The following is a 12,895-nucleotide window of genomic DNA, read 5'->3' as shown; positions in this document are numbered from 1 at the left end:
TGCAGAATTATAGAGTTGTAATAATAGGGGATTTTAATTTTCCAAACATAGATTGGGACTACCATAGTGTGAAGAGCTTGGATGGAGAAGAATATGTTAAGTGTGTTCAGGAAAACATTCTTAATCAATATACAGATGGTTCGACTAGAGAAGGGGTAAAACTTTACTTCCTCTTGGGAAATAAAGCAGGGAAGATGACTGAGATGTTTGTGGAGGAGCATGTTGGTACCAGTGATCATAATTCAATTAGTTTTAAAGTAGATATGGAAAAGCATAGATCTGATCTACAAATTAAAGTTTTAAATTGGGGCAAGGCTGTTTTTATGATATTAGATGGGAACTTTCAAAAGTTTACCAGGGAGTGCTGTTCGCAGGTAAAAGGATGACTGGCAAGTTGGAGACTTTCAAAAAGTGAGATAATGAAAGTTCAAGGCCAACGTGTTTCTGTTGGTGTGAAGGGAAAGCGTGGCGGGGTAGGGTACACTGGATGACTAGAGATATTGAGGCTTTGGTCAAAAAAAGGAGGCATATGTCAAGTATAGATAGCTAGGATCAAGTGAATCCCTTGAGGAGTATAGGAGCAGACTTAAGAGGAAAATCTTAAGGAGGGCAAAAAGGCTGCTGATGTAGATTTGGCAGATTGAGAACAGGAGAATCCAAATAGATACTGCAAATATATTAAGAGAAAAGGAATAACAAGGGAGAGAATAAGGCTCCTTCATAATCAATGAGGCCATCTGTTTTAGATTAGATTAGATTACTTATAGTGTGGAAACAGGCCCTTCGGCCCAACATGTCCACACCGACCCTCCAAAGAGCAACCCACCCCGACACATTCCCCTAACACTATGGGTAATTTAACATGGCCAATTCACCTAACCTGCACGTTTTTGGGCTGTGGGAGGAAACCGGAGCACCCGGAGGAAACCCACACAGACACAGGGAGAATGTGCAAACTCCACACAGCCAGTTGCCCAAGGTTGGAATTGAACGCAGGTCTCTAGCACTGTGAGGCAGCCCTGCTAACCACTGTGCCACTGTGCCACCCAGCACAGTGTTTGTGGAACCACAGGGAATGGGTGAGGTTCTCAACAAATATTTTTTGGCCGTATTTACTGTGGAGAAATATATGGAAGCTGGGGAACTCAGGAAAGTGGACAGCGATGTCTTGGAAAGAGTTCACATTACAAAAGAGGAGATGCTAGAGGTCTTAAAACACATCCTAGGACCTGATTAAGTGTATCCCAGAACAGTGTGGTAAGCTAGGAAAGAAACTGTTGGGTAAAAACAATGACTGCAGGTTCTGGAAACTAGATTCTAGATTAGAGTGGTACTGGAAAAGCACAGCATTTCAGGCAGCATCTGAGGAGCAGGAAAATCGACGTTTCAGGCAAAAGCCCTTCATCAGGAATAGAGGCAGAATGCCTGAAGGGTGGAGAGATAAATGAGAGGAGGGTGGGGATGGGGACTTTCTCCCCACCCCCACCCTCCTCTCATTTATCGCTCCACCCTTTAGGCACTCTGCCTCTATTCTGATGAAGGGCTTTTGCCTGAAATGTCCATTTTCCTGCTCCTCGGATGCTGCCTGAACTGCTGTGCTTTTCCAGCATCACTCTAGTCCAAGAAACTGTTGTGGCCCTAGCAGAAATATTTGCATGAACAACACTCCGGGAGAGTTGCCAGAAGATTTGATGGGGTCTGATGTTGTGCAATTATTTAAGAAAGGCTGCAAAGAAATGCTGGGGAACTACAGACTGCTGAGCATAACTTCAGTAATGTGAATTGTTGGACGGGATTCTGTGGGACAGGATCTACATGCATTTGGAAAGACAAGGACTGATTAGATATAGTCATATATAGATATGGTTTTGTGGATGGGAAATGGTGCCTCACAAATTTGATTGAGGTTTCTTAACAGATAGATAGATAGATGATAGATAAAAAAAGATAGATGAAGGCAAACTTCAGCAAGTGGAGTTGGGACATCATGTTACAGCTATATAAGGTATTGGTGCAACCACACTTGGAGTACAGCGTGCAAATCTGATCGCCCCCTTAGAGGAAGGATGTTACAAAACAGGAAAGGATGAAAAAAAGACTTATGAAGATGTTAATGAGACTGGAAAGTTGGAGTTGTATGAAGAGGCTGGATAGGCCGAAAATTTTTTTTCCCTGGAGCATATGTGATTGTGGGGTGGCCTTATAAAAGAAACAGGGCATAGATGAGATGAATAGGCAAGGTCTTTGTACCAAGTAGGGGAGGTCAAAACTAGAGGGTTAAGGTTTTAGGTGAGCAGGGAAAGATTTAAAAGCGATCCAAGCAGCAACATTTTCACACAGAGATTGGTGCATATGTGGAGGAAGCTGCCAGAGGACAGGTAAAGTTACAACATTTCAGGGACATTTGGACAAATATATGGATAGGAAAGGGTTAGAGGTTATGGGTCAAACCCAGGCAGATAGGACTAGTCATTAGGGAAACCTGATCAGCATGAATAAGTTGGGCTGAAGGGCCTGTTTTCATGCTATGTAACTCCATAACTCTATGACACTATAGTCTACAATACTTACTGCATGCATTACTGAACTCAAACCGCCATGGTTTCTTTCATCAAACATCACCCCTAGTATACTACAGTCTGAGATTCACCCCACTTGTTAGCTCATGTAAAACATACCACAAAGATTGAGCTCTTGTTGAGATAGATGTCTTGAAGTCAATTAGCAGTAATTACTTATGCTGATAACATCACAGACCTGTAAGTGATCTGGGTGTTGTGCTGACTGATGTTACTATATGGTAAGTGCACATAGTTGGAATATGACAGAATAATGGTCATGTCACTGGACTAAGAATCCAAAATCTCCGGCTAATGTTCTGGGAACACGTGTTCAAATCCCACCATGGAAAATGACAAAATATGAATTTAGTAAAAAAAAAACTGGACTACAAAGTAACTTCATGGTGACCATGTGTGATTATTGTAAAGGTCCATCCTTTAGGGAAGGAAACTTGTCATCTTTACCTGATCTGCCTACATATATCACCAGACCCACAACAATATGGTTGACTCTTAACTGCCCTCTGGACAATTAGGCTGGATAATAAATGCTAGTCTAGACAGTGGTGTTCACATCCCAGGGACAAATAAAAATGCACAGTAGACTGAACACACTATAGTGTTACCCAATGCACTGAGATTAACTGAAAGCGAGGCAGGTAACTTTAGGCCAGAATGTCACATGGATCATGTGTTGTCTTAAAGATACTGTACACTAGGACAGAGCACAGGATCATAATTTCAATTTCTTTGAGCAAAGGACAACTAACAAAACAAAGGAGACACACTGTAGAATGTGGGGAAGAACTGCTCTGTATTAGCAACCAAGAAGGATACTTATTTTCTGCTCAAAACAAAGGAACAAAGATTTTAAGGACCACAGATCACCAAAGGTGGGCCATGGTGGCAGAAAGTGTAGAAAGTAGAATGATTATTGAAGATTCAAACTGCCATGATAGAGAGAATTGAATCTTTCTTTCTGCATTAGATGTGACTGGATGTCCATTTATGTGATGTTACATATTGGTCAAATGTGCAGCAGAGCCTGAAAGCATTTTGTAAGACCAAATTTTGGTTGGGTTAGTTTTTTTTTAGATTACTTACAATGTGGAAACAGGACCTTCAGCCCAACAAGTCCACACTGACCCGCTGAAGCGCAACCCACTCAGACCCATTCCCCTACACTTTATACTACGGACAATTTAGCATGGCCAATTCACCTAACCTGCACATTTTTGGACTGTGGGAGGAAACCGGAACACTCAGAGGAAACCCACGCAGACACGGGGAGAATGTGCAAACTCCACACAGTCAGTCGCCAGAGGTGGGCATTGAACCCTGGTCTCTGGCGCTGTGAGGCAGCAGTGCTAACCACTTTGCCAATGTGCCGGCCAAAGTTAGGTAATGCAAACTTAGCTTTCTTCAGTTTGTTGTATTAGTTGCTTATTAATTAATGTTTGAGGAGAAAGCAAGTACTGCAAATGCTGGAGATCAGAGTCGAAAACTGTGGTACTGGAAAAGCACAACAGGTCAGACAGCATCTGAGGAGAAGGACAATTGACGTTTCAGGCATAAGCCCTTCATCAAGAATGTGGGAGGGTGCTAGGAGAAAAATGAGAGGGTGGGGGTGTGACTGGGAGCAAGGTAGCTGGGAAGGCAATAGGTAGATGGAAGTGGGGGATGATGGTGATAGGTCCGAGTAAGGGTGGAGAGAATAGATGGTTGGAAGGTGGAAAGGTAGGACAGTTCATGAGGGTCGTGCTGAGTTGGAGAATTGAATCTACAATGAGGTAGGGGGAAGGGAGATGAGGAAACTATTGAAATCAACATTGATGCCGTGTTCTTGGAGGGTCCCAAGGCAGAAAATGAAGCGTTTTTCCTCCGGGTATCGGGTGACTTGGATTTGGTGGTGGAGTGGGAGGGGCAATTGAAATGGTCAGCTACAGGGCAATGGGGTTGTTTGGTACGTGTGCCCCAGAGATATTCCATGAAACATTCTGTGAGTTGGCGTCCTGTCTCCCCAATATAGAGGATTAATGTTGAGCTATGTTTGAAATAATAGTCAAGTCAAATAACTCACTTGCATAACAGTCCTACACTCATTGGAGGTCCCTAACAGATTTTAATGATTTATGAGATAGACCCCCAAAACTCGTCTCAAAGGTAATTAGTATTATGTCTTGCTGTATATGTCATGCTTGTCACAGAGGGAAATTTTCCTCTCCATGCATCCATTCAATCGAATTACTGTTTCTCCAGAAATACTGAAAACAAAACTGAGCAATATAATATTTAAACAGTACTCAACAACTTACAACCAAACCATTACAATACTACTGATTGAGCATCACTGGGTTGCTGTCCACAGAAGAGGAGATTACCTGATATTTGTAAGTAAGTAATCAGGGCAAACAATGTGACATGTGTTAACCCAGATGAGACTAATTCAACACTCATCAGTGACCTACTGTGCAGTTATTTGAATATAACTTGAAGTTGAAATAGATTTTCTAAAATTAGTTTTGAATTTAGTATCAATAGCTTTAACAGAGAGTAAAACAATTAAAACTACAGTGACTCTCTTGTTTTTGTGAAAAAAGGTCACCGATTTACATACAGCAAAATAGTAATTTTCACTCGTGACAAACTTAAATAGATGTTTATCACATTCAGTCACTGGAGGCAAGATTACCAGCAGTAACACTGGAATATAATTAGAACAGAAACATTGGAATAAGTCAAGAGGAACTAAAAGCAGCCTCTATAGGCTCAATAATGGCAGTAATGCTTGTGACCAATTTGTGGAGAAACTCCTGGAATTGTCGTGGGAATAGTTTTTCGGGATCTGAATGATCATTCTGTTGTGAGAAGAGAAGTGTTTGAAGCAGTCAGATAGGCATCAAACCCATGAGAAGAAGAAATAAATGATAAAACAAGCAATCAGTTTGGAAAGGCAGGACAGAGCAAAAAAAAGAGAAAATGAGCAGTTATTGGAGGAGGGCTCCCTGCCCATAGAAATAAAAAACAAAGAACAAAGAGCAAAGAAAATTTACAGTACAGGAACAAGCCCTTTGGCTGTCCAAGCCTGAGCCGATCCAAATCCACTGTCACCCAATTCCTAAGCATCTGTAGCCCTCTACTCCCCAACTACTCATGTGTCTGTTCAGATGCATCTTAAATGAATCTACCATGCCTGCCTCTACTACCTCTGCTGGCAATGCGTTCCAGGTACCTACCACCCTCTATGTAAAGTACTGGCCGGATGTATCCCACTTAAACCTTTCTCCTCTCACCTTGAAAGTGTGACCTCTCGTTATTGAATCCTTCACCCTGGAAAAAAGCTTGCTTCTATCTACCCTGTCTATACCTTCATGATTTTGTAGACCTCAATCAGGTGCCCCCTCAATCTCTTTTTTTCTAATGAAAACAATCCTAACCTACTCAACTCTCTTCATAGCTAGCACCTTCCATCCCAGGCAACATCCTCGTAAACCTTCTCTGCACCTCTCCAAAGTGTCCACATCCTTTTGGCAACCAGATCTGTACACATATGCCTTCTTGACCACTCTATCCACCTGTACAGCAACCTTCAGGTTACAATGGACCTGAACTCCCAGATCTCTCTGCTCATCAACTTTTCCCAAGGCTCTTTCATTTACTGCATAATTCATTCTAGAATTAGACTTCCCAAAATGCATCAGCTCACATTTGCCTGGATTGAGCTCCATTGGCAATGTCTCTGCACAATTCTCCAGTCTATTTATATCCTCCTGTATTCTCTGACAGTCCCTTATGCTTTCTGCTACTCCTCCAATCTTTGTGTCATCTGCAAACTTGCTGATCATACCAACAGTGCCCTCTTCTAGATCATTTATGTATATTACAAACAACAATGGCCCCAATACTGACCCCTGTGGAACACCACTGGTTACTTTTCTCCATTTCGAGAAACTCCCTTCAACTTCTACTCTCTGTTTCCTGTTGCTCAACCAGTTCTTTATCCACCTAGCTAGAAAACCCTGCACACCATGTGACTTCACTTTCTCCATTAGTTTACCATGGATATCAGAACAGGAATGATCCACTCATCCCTTTTTGCCCAATCTGAGTGGATTTAAGACAAAAGCAAAATACGCCAATGCTGGAAATCTGAACTAAAAACAGAAAGTCCTGGAACAGCTTAGCAGATCTGGCAACAACAGTGTGAGGGGAAATAGGAATTTTCATCTCTGGATGTGGTGAGAATAATAGTGTTTATAGAAACAAAATCAAGTGAGAATAGGGATAAAAATAAATTCTTGACATCAAAAAAATTGATCCATTTACCCCTCAAGCAATATTCTGTCAAAACTATGTAGGTGCTGGGAAGCCCTAAGCACATTGATTCATATGGTGCTGCATGATGTCAGCTGCTGGTAGTCATTGTAATGCATAGAACTTGGACTATTGCACACAGTGACTCAGTGGTTAGCACTACTGCCTCACAGGACTCGAGACCTGGGTTCGATTCCAACTTTGGGCAACCGTCTGTGTGGAGTTTGCACATTCTGCGTGGGTTTCCTCCCACAATCCAAAGATGTGCAGGTTAGGTGAATTGGCCATGCTAAATTGTCCATAGTGTTCAGGGATGTGTAGGTTAAGTGCATTAGTTAAGGGTAAATGTAGAGTAGGATAGGAATAGGTTGGGGTGGGTTACTCTTCTGAAGGTTGGTATGGACTTGTTGGGCCAAATGGCCTGTTTCCATAATGCAGGGATTCTAGGATTTTAACAAGGGAATGTAGCCATTGAGCATCAAGTGGCAACTTCAGCATCTCACCCTTGAGGGCAACTGCTTTATTTCCATGCATTCGTATCTCATTGAAACCCTGATGTACCCCATCTATACTCCACTTCAACTCTCCTCTCCTCCACTAAGAAACTAGTCAATTCCTGACAGTAAAAGAGCATACTTGGGGGTTACATTTCACTAAATCCCTGTGCCACCCATCATGGCAATGCCTGTTCTGCACAAGGCTCCTGTATACATCATGCCCATCATCCTCTTTGACCCTTCATCCACAGAACTCTATGTTGAAAAGCTACTAGACTCACCACATCAGCATGCCTGCTCTAGGACCAACTCATGCTTTCAATACTTTACTTTGGAGCTCAGGGACACCTATGACTCGCATTCCAATGCTAAGTCACTTTGTATGACTGAACATAGATACATCTTCTGCATCTACACAGAATGCTTTGCACTCTCATGGGCACACACAACCTTTGGCTCTTAGTTCGCTTTCTTAGTGCTCAGTGTATTTAGCATTGAGTTGTGGGCTGCCAGCCACTGTGGTGATCACATTGCTTTTATCAAAGTGCACAAAGTCTTGAATGTTCAGTTACAGCCTGCCAGCCTATGCTATTTGGTTTGCTTTTTAGTACAGTAGGAGAGACAGGCAGCTTCTAATGGTGGGTGGCACTGAACAGTCAATCTATCAGTCATTTAAGGGATGACTTGTCATTATATAGTGGAACATAAATGTGAGAGCTGCAACACGTCAGCAGATTACTCTACATGTGTTTCAAGCAATTGACTATGTGTGAAAGTCAATTGCTTGAAAGCAGTCCTTAAAGTGTCCTTAGGGTGAGTATAACCTGATTACATTACAGGAGGTTGGTCACAGTCAGTGTGGACAATCTAGGGTTTGCAGATAGCTCAGATTGGACTATTGGACAAGACAGGGGTCTGGGTTAGCTTTTCCTGTAATGAGACAAAAGGAGAGATTAACTGTGGAGAAAGTGAGTACAAAAAGAGTTAGTGGTGATGCATGAGCCTGAGGTACAGTGGTCTCCTTGGTGAATGAGAAAGAAGCACAGAGGACAGGAAAGGTTAATAGATTGGGAGGATGCGGCATGATGTGGCATGTAATTATGGGATCGTAGTCCATGAGCTTAGTGAGATGCAAGTGTGGTGGCAGAGTTGGAGTCAGTGCTGGGCCAGTGAACATGTGGAACCAGAGAGAAGAAGGTGGTGCTAACTCTTGCTGGGTGCCCCTGGATGACAACAATATATTTTATCAAGAAGAGACCATTCAGCTGGATAGAAAGCTACATTGCATTGGATATGTTAGATACAGTTGTGTTTCATTTCCTTCTCCAGATTACCAAGGAATTAATGTGTTGAAAAACATGGGACAACTTCAGGACTTCTATATGCTGAGAATATCTGGCTGCCAGATATGGCAAACATAATGGGAGAATCTCAGCTGTCTCTCAACAGGTTAATAATAAAAAAGCTGCTAGCCAGGTACCTCACATTATTCAAACCTATCCAATGAGGATTGGCAGCCATAATCTCATTGTCTAAAAAATAAGCTTACTTGGTCATATAAGAAGGGTAATGAAATCGTCGACTCTTCGTTGTCTAAATTGATCAATTCAAAGAGTACACAGGGTCATTCCTTCATCATGCATTATACATCTTATCATTTCTCAGCCAACCAGGATTTTTAAATGAGAGATGAAAAGTTGGAATAAAGCGAGGAGCAAAAAGTACCTGAGGACAAACTAAGGTGAGATTTGGCTAGAGAAATGACATTAACATTGAGGACTAGAAGAGACACATGGTGAAATGTATAGTCAGATGAGAAAGATTCAGTTGAGGGGGTAGGTTTCCATTGATGCTAACTTTTGCTTTCCTGTTAACACCAACTCTGTTTTCCATTCTTCAACTGATCCCCAGGACTCCAAAACCTGCTTTCATGTATTTATTCACAGGCACAACTCCAGTTGTTCATTGACAGCTATCTCCACCAAACAAAATCATTTCTCATGTTTCCCCTGAGCTCTAAACTTGCTCAGATGCATCATAGAAATATAGAAACATAGAAACTAGGAACAGGAGTAGGCCATTTTACCCATTAACTCTGTTCTGTTATTTAAAATTATCATGGTTGATCATTGAGCTCAATATTCTAATCCTGCCCTCCCCACAGATCCCTCAATCCTTTTAGTTATAAGACCTATATCTACATCCTTCTGGAAAAAGTATAATCTTTTAGCCTCAACCACTTTCTGTGGTAATGAATTCAACAGGCTCACCACTCTCTTGGTGAAGACATTTCTCCTTAACTCAAAGGTTCCTTAAACTATGATCCCTGTTTCTGGACTCTTCCACAATCGGGAACATCCTTCCTGCATCTAACCTGTCTAATCCTGTTAGAATTTTACAGGTGTCTATGAGATCCTTTCTCATTCTTCTAAACTCCAACGAATAAGTTCCTAAATGATTCCATCTCTGATTATACATCAGTCCTGTCATCCCAGGAATCAATTTGGTAAACTTTCACTGAATTCCCTCAATAGCAAGAACATTCTTCCTCAGATTAGGAGACTAGGCATTCCAAACATGGCCTCAACAACGCCTTGTATAACCAAGTAAGACATCATTGTTCCTGTACTTGAATCCTCTTGCTATGAAGACCAACACACAGGTTGCCTTCTCGACGAGCAGAAAGTGAGGGTGTTGGAATCAGAGTCAAGAGTATGGTGCTGGAAAAGCCCAGCAGGTCAGGTAGCATCTGAGGAGCAGGCAAATCAATGTTTCTGGCAAGAACCCTTCATCAGGAATCAAGCATTCCTGATGAAGGACTCTTGCCTGAAACGTCGATTCAAGCTGCTTGACCTGCTGTGCTTTTCCAGCATTGCACTCTCAACTCCTGCCTTCTTTACTGCCTAACACACCTGTGCATGTACTTTTAGCGACTGGTGCATGAGGACACCCAGATCTCATTGAACACATGAAATCTCATGCAACATTTCTGCATCTTTCTCATAGCTCACCCTTCCACCCAGCATTGTATCATTCGCAAATTTTGCGATATTATATTTAGTTCACTCAACTAAATTATGTAGACATTGTTCATGGCTTTTTAGTCCCTAGTCTCAGCTGTAGTGATCTATTTGTGATACCCTGTTTTTTTGGGAGCCACCACAACTTCCAGGACTTTTGCTGAGCCTGGACTGCAACATATAGCTACCTGATTATTCCTAGAATGTGATCTGACCTCGAACAAAACTGAAGTATCCAACTACTCTTGAGATGCACCTCACTGTCTCATATGCAGAACTCATTTTGTTCGTTGCATTTCCTGCAAAGCAGCCAAAAATCAGTTTCTTCATCAACTGCCAACTTAGAGTTTACTCTGTGACAACCTTTTGGCTTTCAATATCCGTCTGTCATCTTTTGAAGTATTCTTCCTTGATCCCTATATTGTCCTGAATGGCTTATTGAATATCTGCTGTTAAGCCCTTCCTTTTTGCAAGGCACAATTTAATGTTGCCATCTGGCAACTTTTAGAACTGTAGGAGCAAGTTATTGCAGAAGCTGGAATCTGTACTGAAAACAGCCAAAGTTGGCGATCACAGTGGGTCAAGATTGCTCTCTCTCCGTGGATACTGCCTGATTATGTTGCGATCTCCAGCATTTGCTGTTTTCGTATAACTTTTAGAACTCCTGCTTCTGAATGTTACCAGGAGTAGGTTGCTGGTTTGCTCAGTACCCAAAAAGTGGATTAATTCAGGGATTCCATGATCTAGTTCACTTGCAAACTTTAATTTTTTTTTAAACAATATTTTGCTTAACCTTCAAAAGTTTCTAAAGCTGGCCCAATCTTCAGACTTACTACTCCTCTTTGCATTATTATAAACATATTCTTTTCACCTAGCACAATCTTAAACTATTCTTTTAGCCACAGATAGAGCTCACTTTTCCAGTTTCCAACAGGATGCCAATTTCTTGAGAATTTTGAAATATTTCTTTAAATGCTTCTCATTTTTCATCAACAATTGCAAATTTTCTAATTACCCAATCTACTTCAGCTAAATTATTCCTCATTCCAATATAATTGATCTTATACTAACATTCTCACTTCAGATTTAAGTGTATCGCTCTCAATTCAGTTGAAATTCCATCATGTTATGATCACTCTTTCCCAGAGGTATCCATTCTATGATATTACCAATCAATCTGGCGTCATTACAGAAAATGAGATTCAGAATTATCTCTTCAATAATTGGTTCTAGAATGGATAATTTGAGGAATGCAAATTGAGGAATTGAGTTAGGCACAATTATATTCCAAGGTATTGATATTGGGCATTTTGCGATTTGGCTGTGTTATTTTCGGAAAGTAATTAATAGATCTCAGGGACTTGCTTGCAGGAACAAAACTTTTAACTTATAGACTCAATATTAGATGGCTAGAATGAATGTGTGATGTGCTAGGGTAAGCTTAGATAAAAACATAGGGTAAGGCTAATGGATCAAAATTTATGGTATTTTTGTGTTTTTAGACCAGTGCTTCTGGTTACTTTGGTTTCACAGTTTGATTTGAAAGCAGATTGACATTATTTATTTAAGCCCAAACATACCAAATGGATGTTGCAGCTAGAGTATTTTATGGAGATTTGAGTGTTCTGTTTCATTTTTAAATTTTTGCTGAGTAGTTCCAAGCTTAGAATTAAGACCCATAGATTACATCCCCTTGAGGAAGTTTTTCATGAAGTCCTGGTTTGCTATTCTTGGTGCAACGGTGTATATTTTCACAAGTCAGTCAGGTTTCTCATCTGATCAGATTTATTTCTCACAATTCAGTACTTTAACTCAACAGAAATTGGAGATTGAGACAGTTCCTGCACTTTGCTCATTATCCTGCTCATTTCAAGGTGGCTAACAAATTGGTTAGTCATTAATAATTGTCAATGATTGATAAATACAGATAACAACAGACAAATTCATGTCTGAACAGTGGTTGCGAATGTTGTTTTCAGTATCATCATGCTTAAGCTACTTGATCAGTAATCCAGAGAATGAAGGTTGAATTTTTGAGTGGGGTTTGGGACTCTGGTGTCAGTGTAACAAAATACTTCCAAGTCTGCACATGCTCATAGCGAGATTAGTTGAGCAATTTTACTGTAGCACACCTCAATTTAGCTCCTTTTGGATGACAGACATCGTTCTGATTCTGCTGGAATATTCAATGGGCTGATGCTTTGGAGAATCAGCAATGCCAAAAGATTGCTGGGGGTAGGGGTCACTTCAGAAATCCTTGGGATCATGGAAGTTTCCTCTGTGCCCTCAGCCTACTCTTTGGGAAGATAAATATTTGGTTCTGTCATGGAGCAGCTGCAAGGGTATCTAAGAAGCAATGTCTTGGCAGTCCCAATGAAATAACTCTTAAACAGGCATTAAATGATGCAAGTAAGCTGCCTGCCTCTTTAAGTCCATACCCCCATCCTTTGCCTCTCTTCCTGAAATCACATGGCTAGTGAAAATCAACTCTGTGACTCCACCT

The sequence above is a fragment of the Hemiscyllium ocellatum genome, chromosome 2 (assembly GCF_020745735.1).
Source record: "Hemiscyllium ocellatum isolate sHemOce1 chromosome 2, sHemOce1.pat.X.cur, whole genome shotgun sequence".
NCBI classification, from domain to species: Eukaryota; Metazoa; Chordata; class Chondrichthyes; order Orectolobiformes; family Hemiscylliidae; genus Hemiscyllium; species Hemiscyllium ocellatum.
This window is presented reverse-complemented; position numbering follows the sequence as displayed.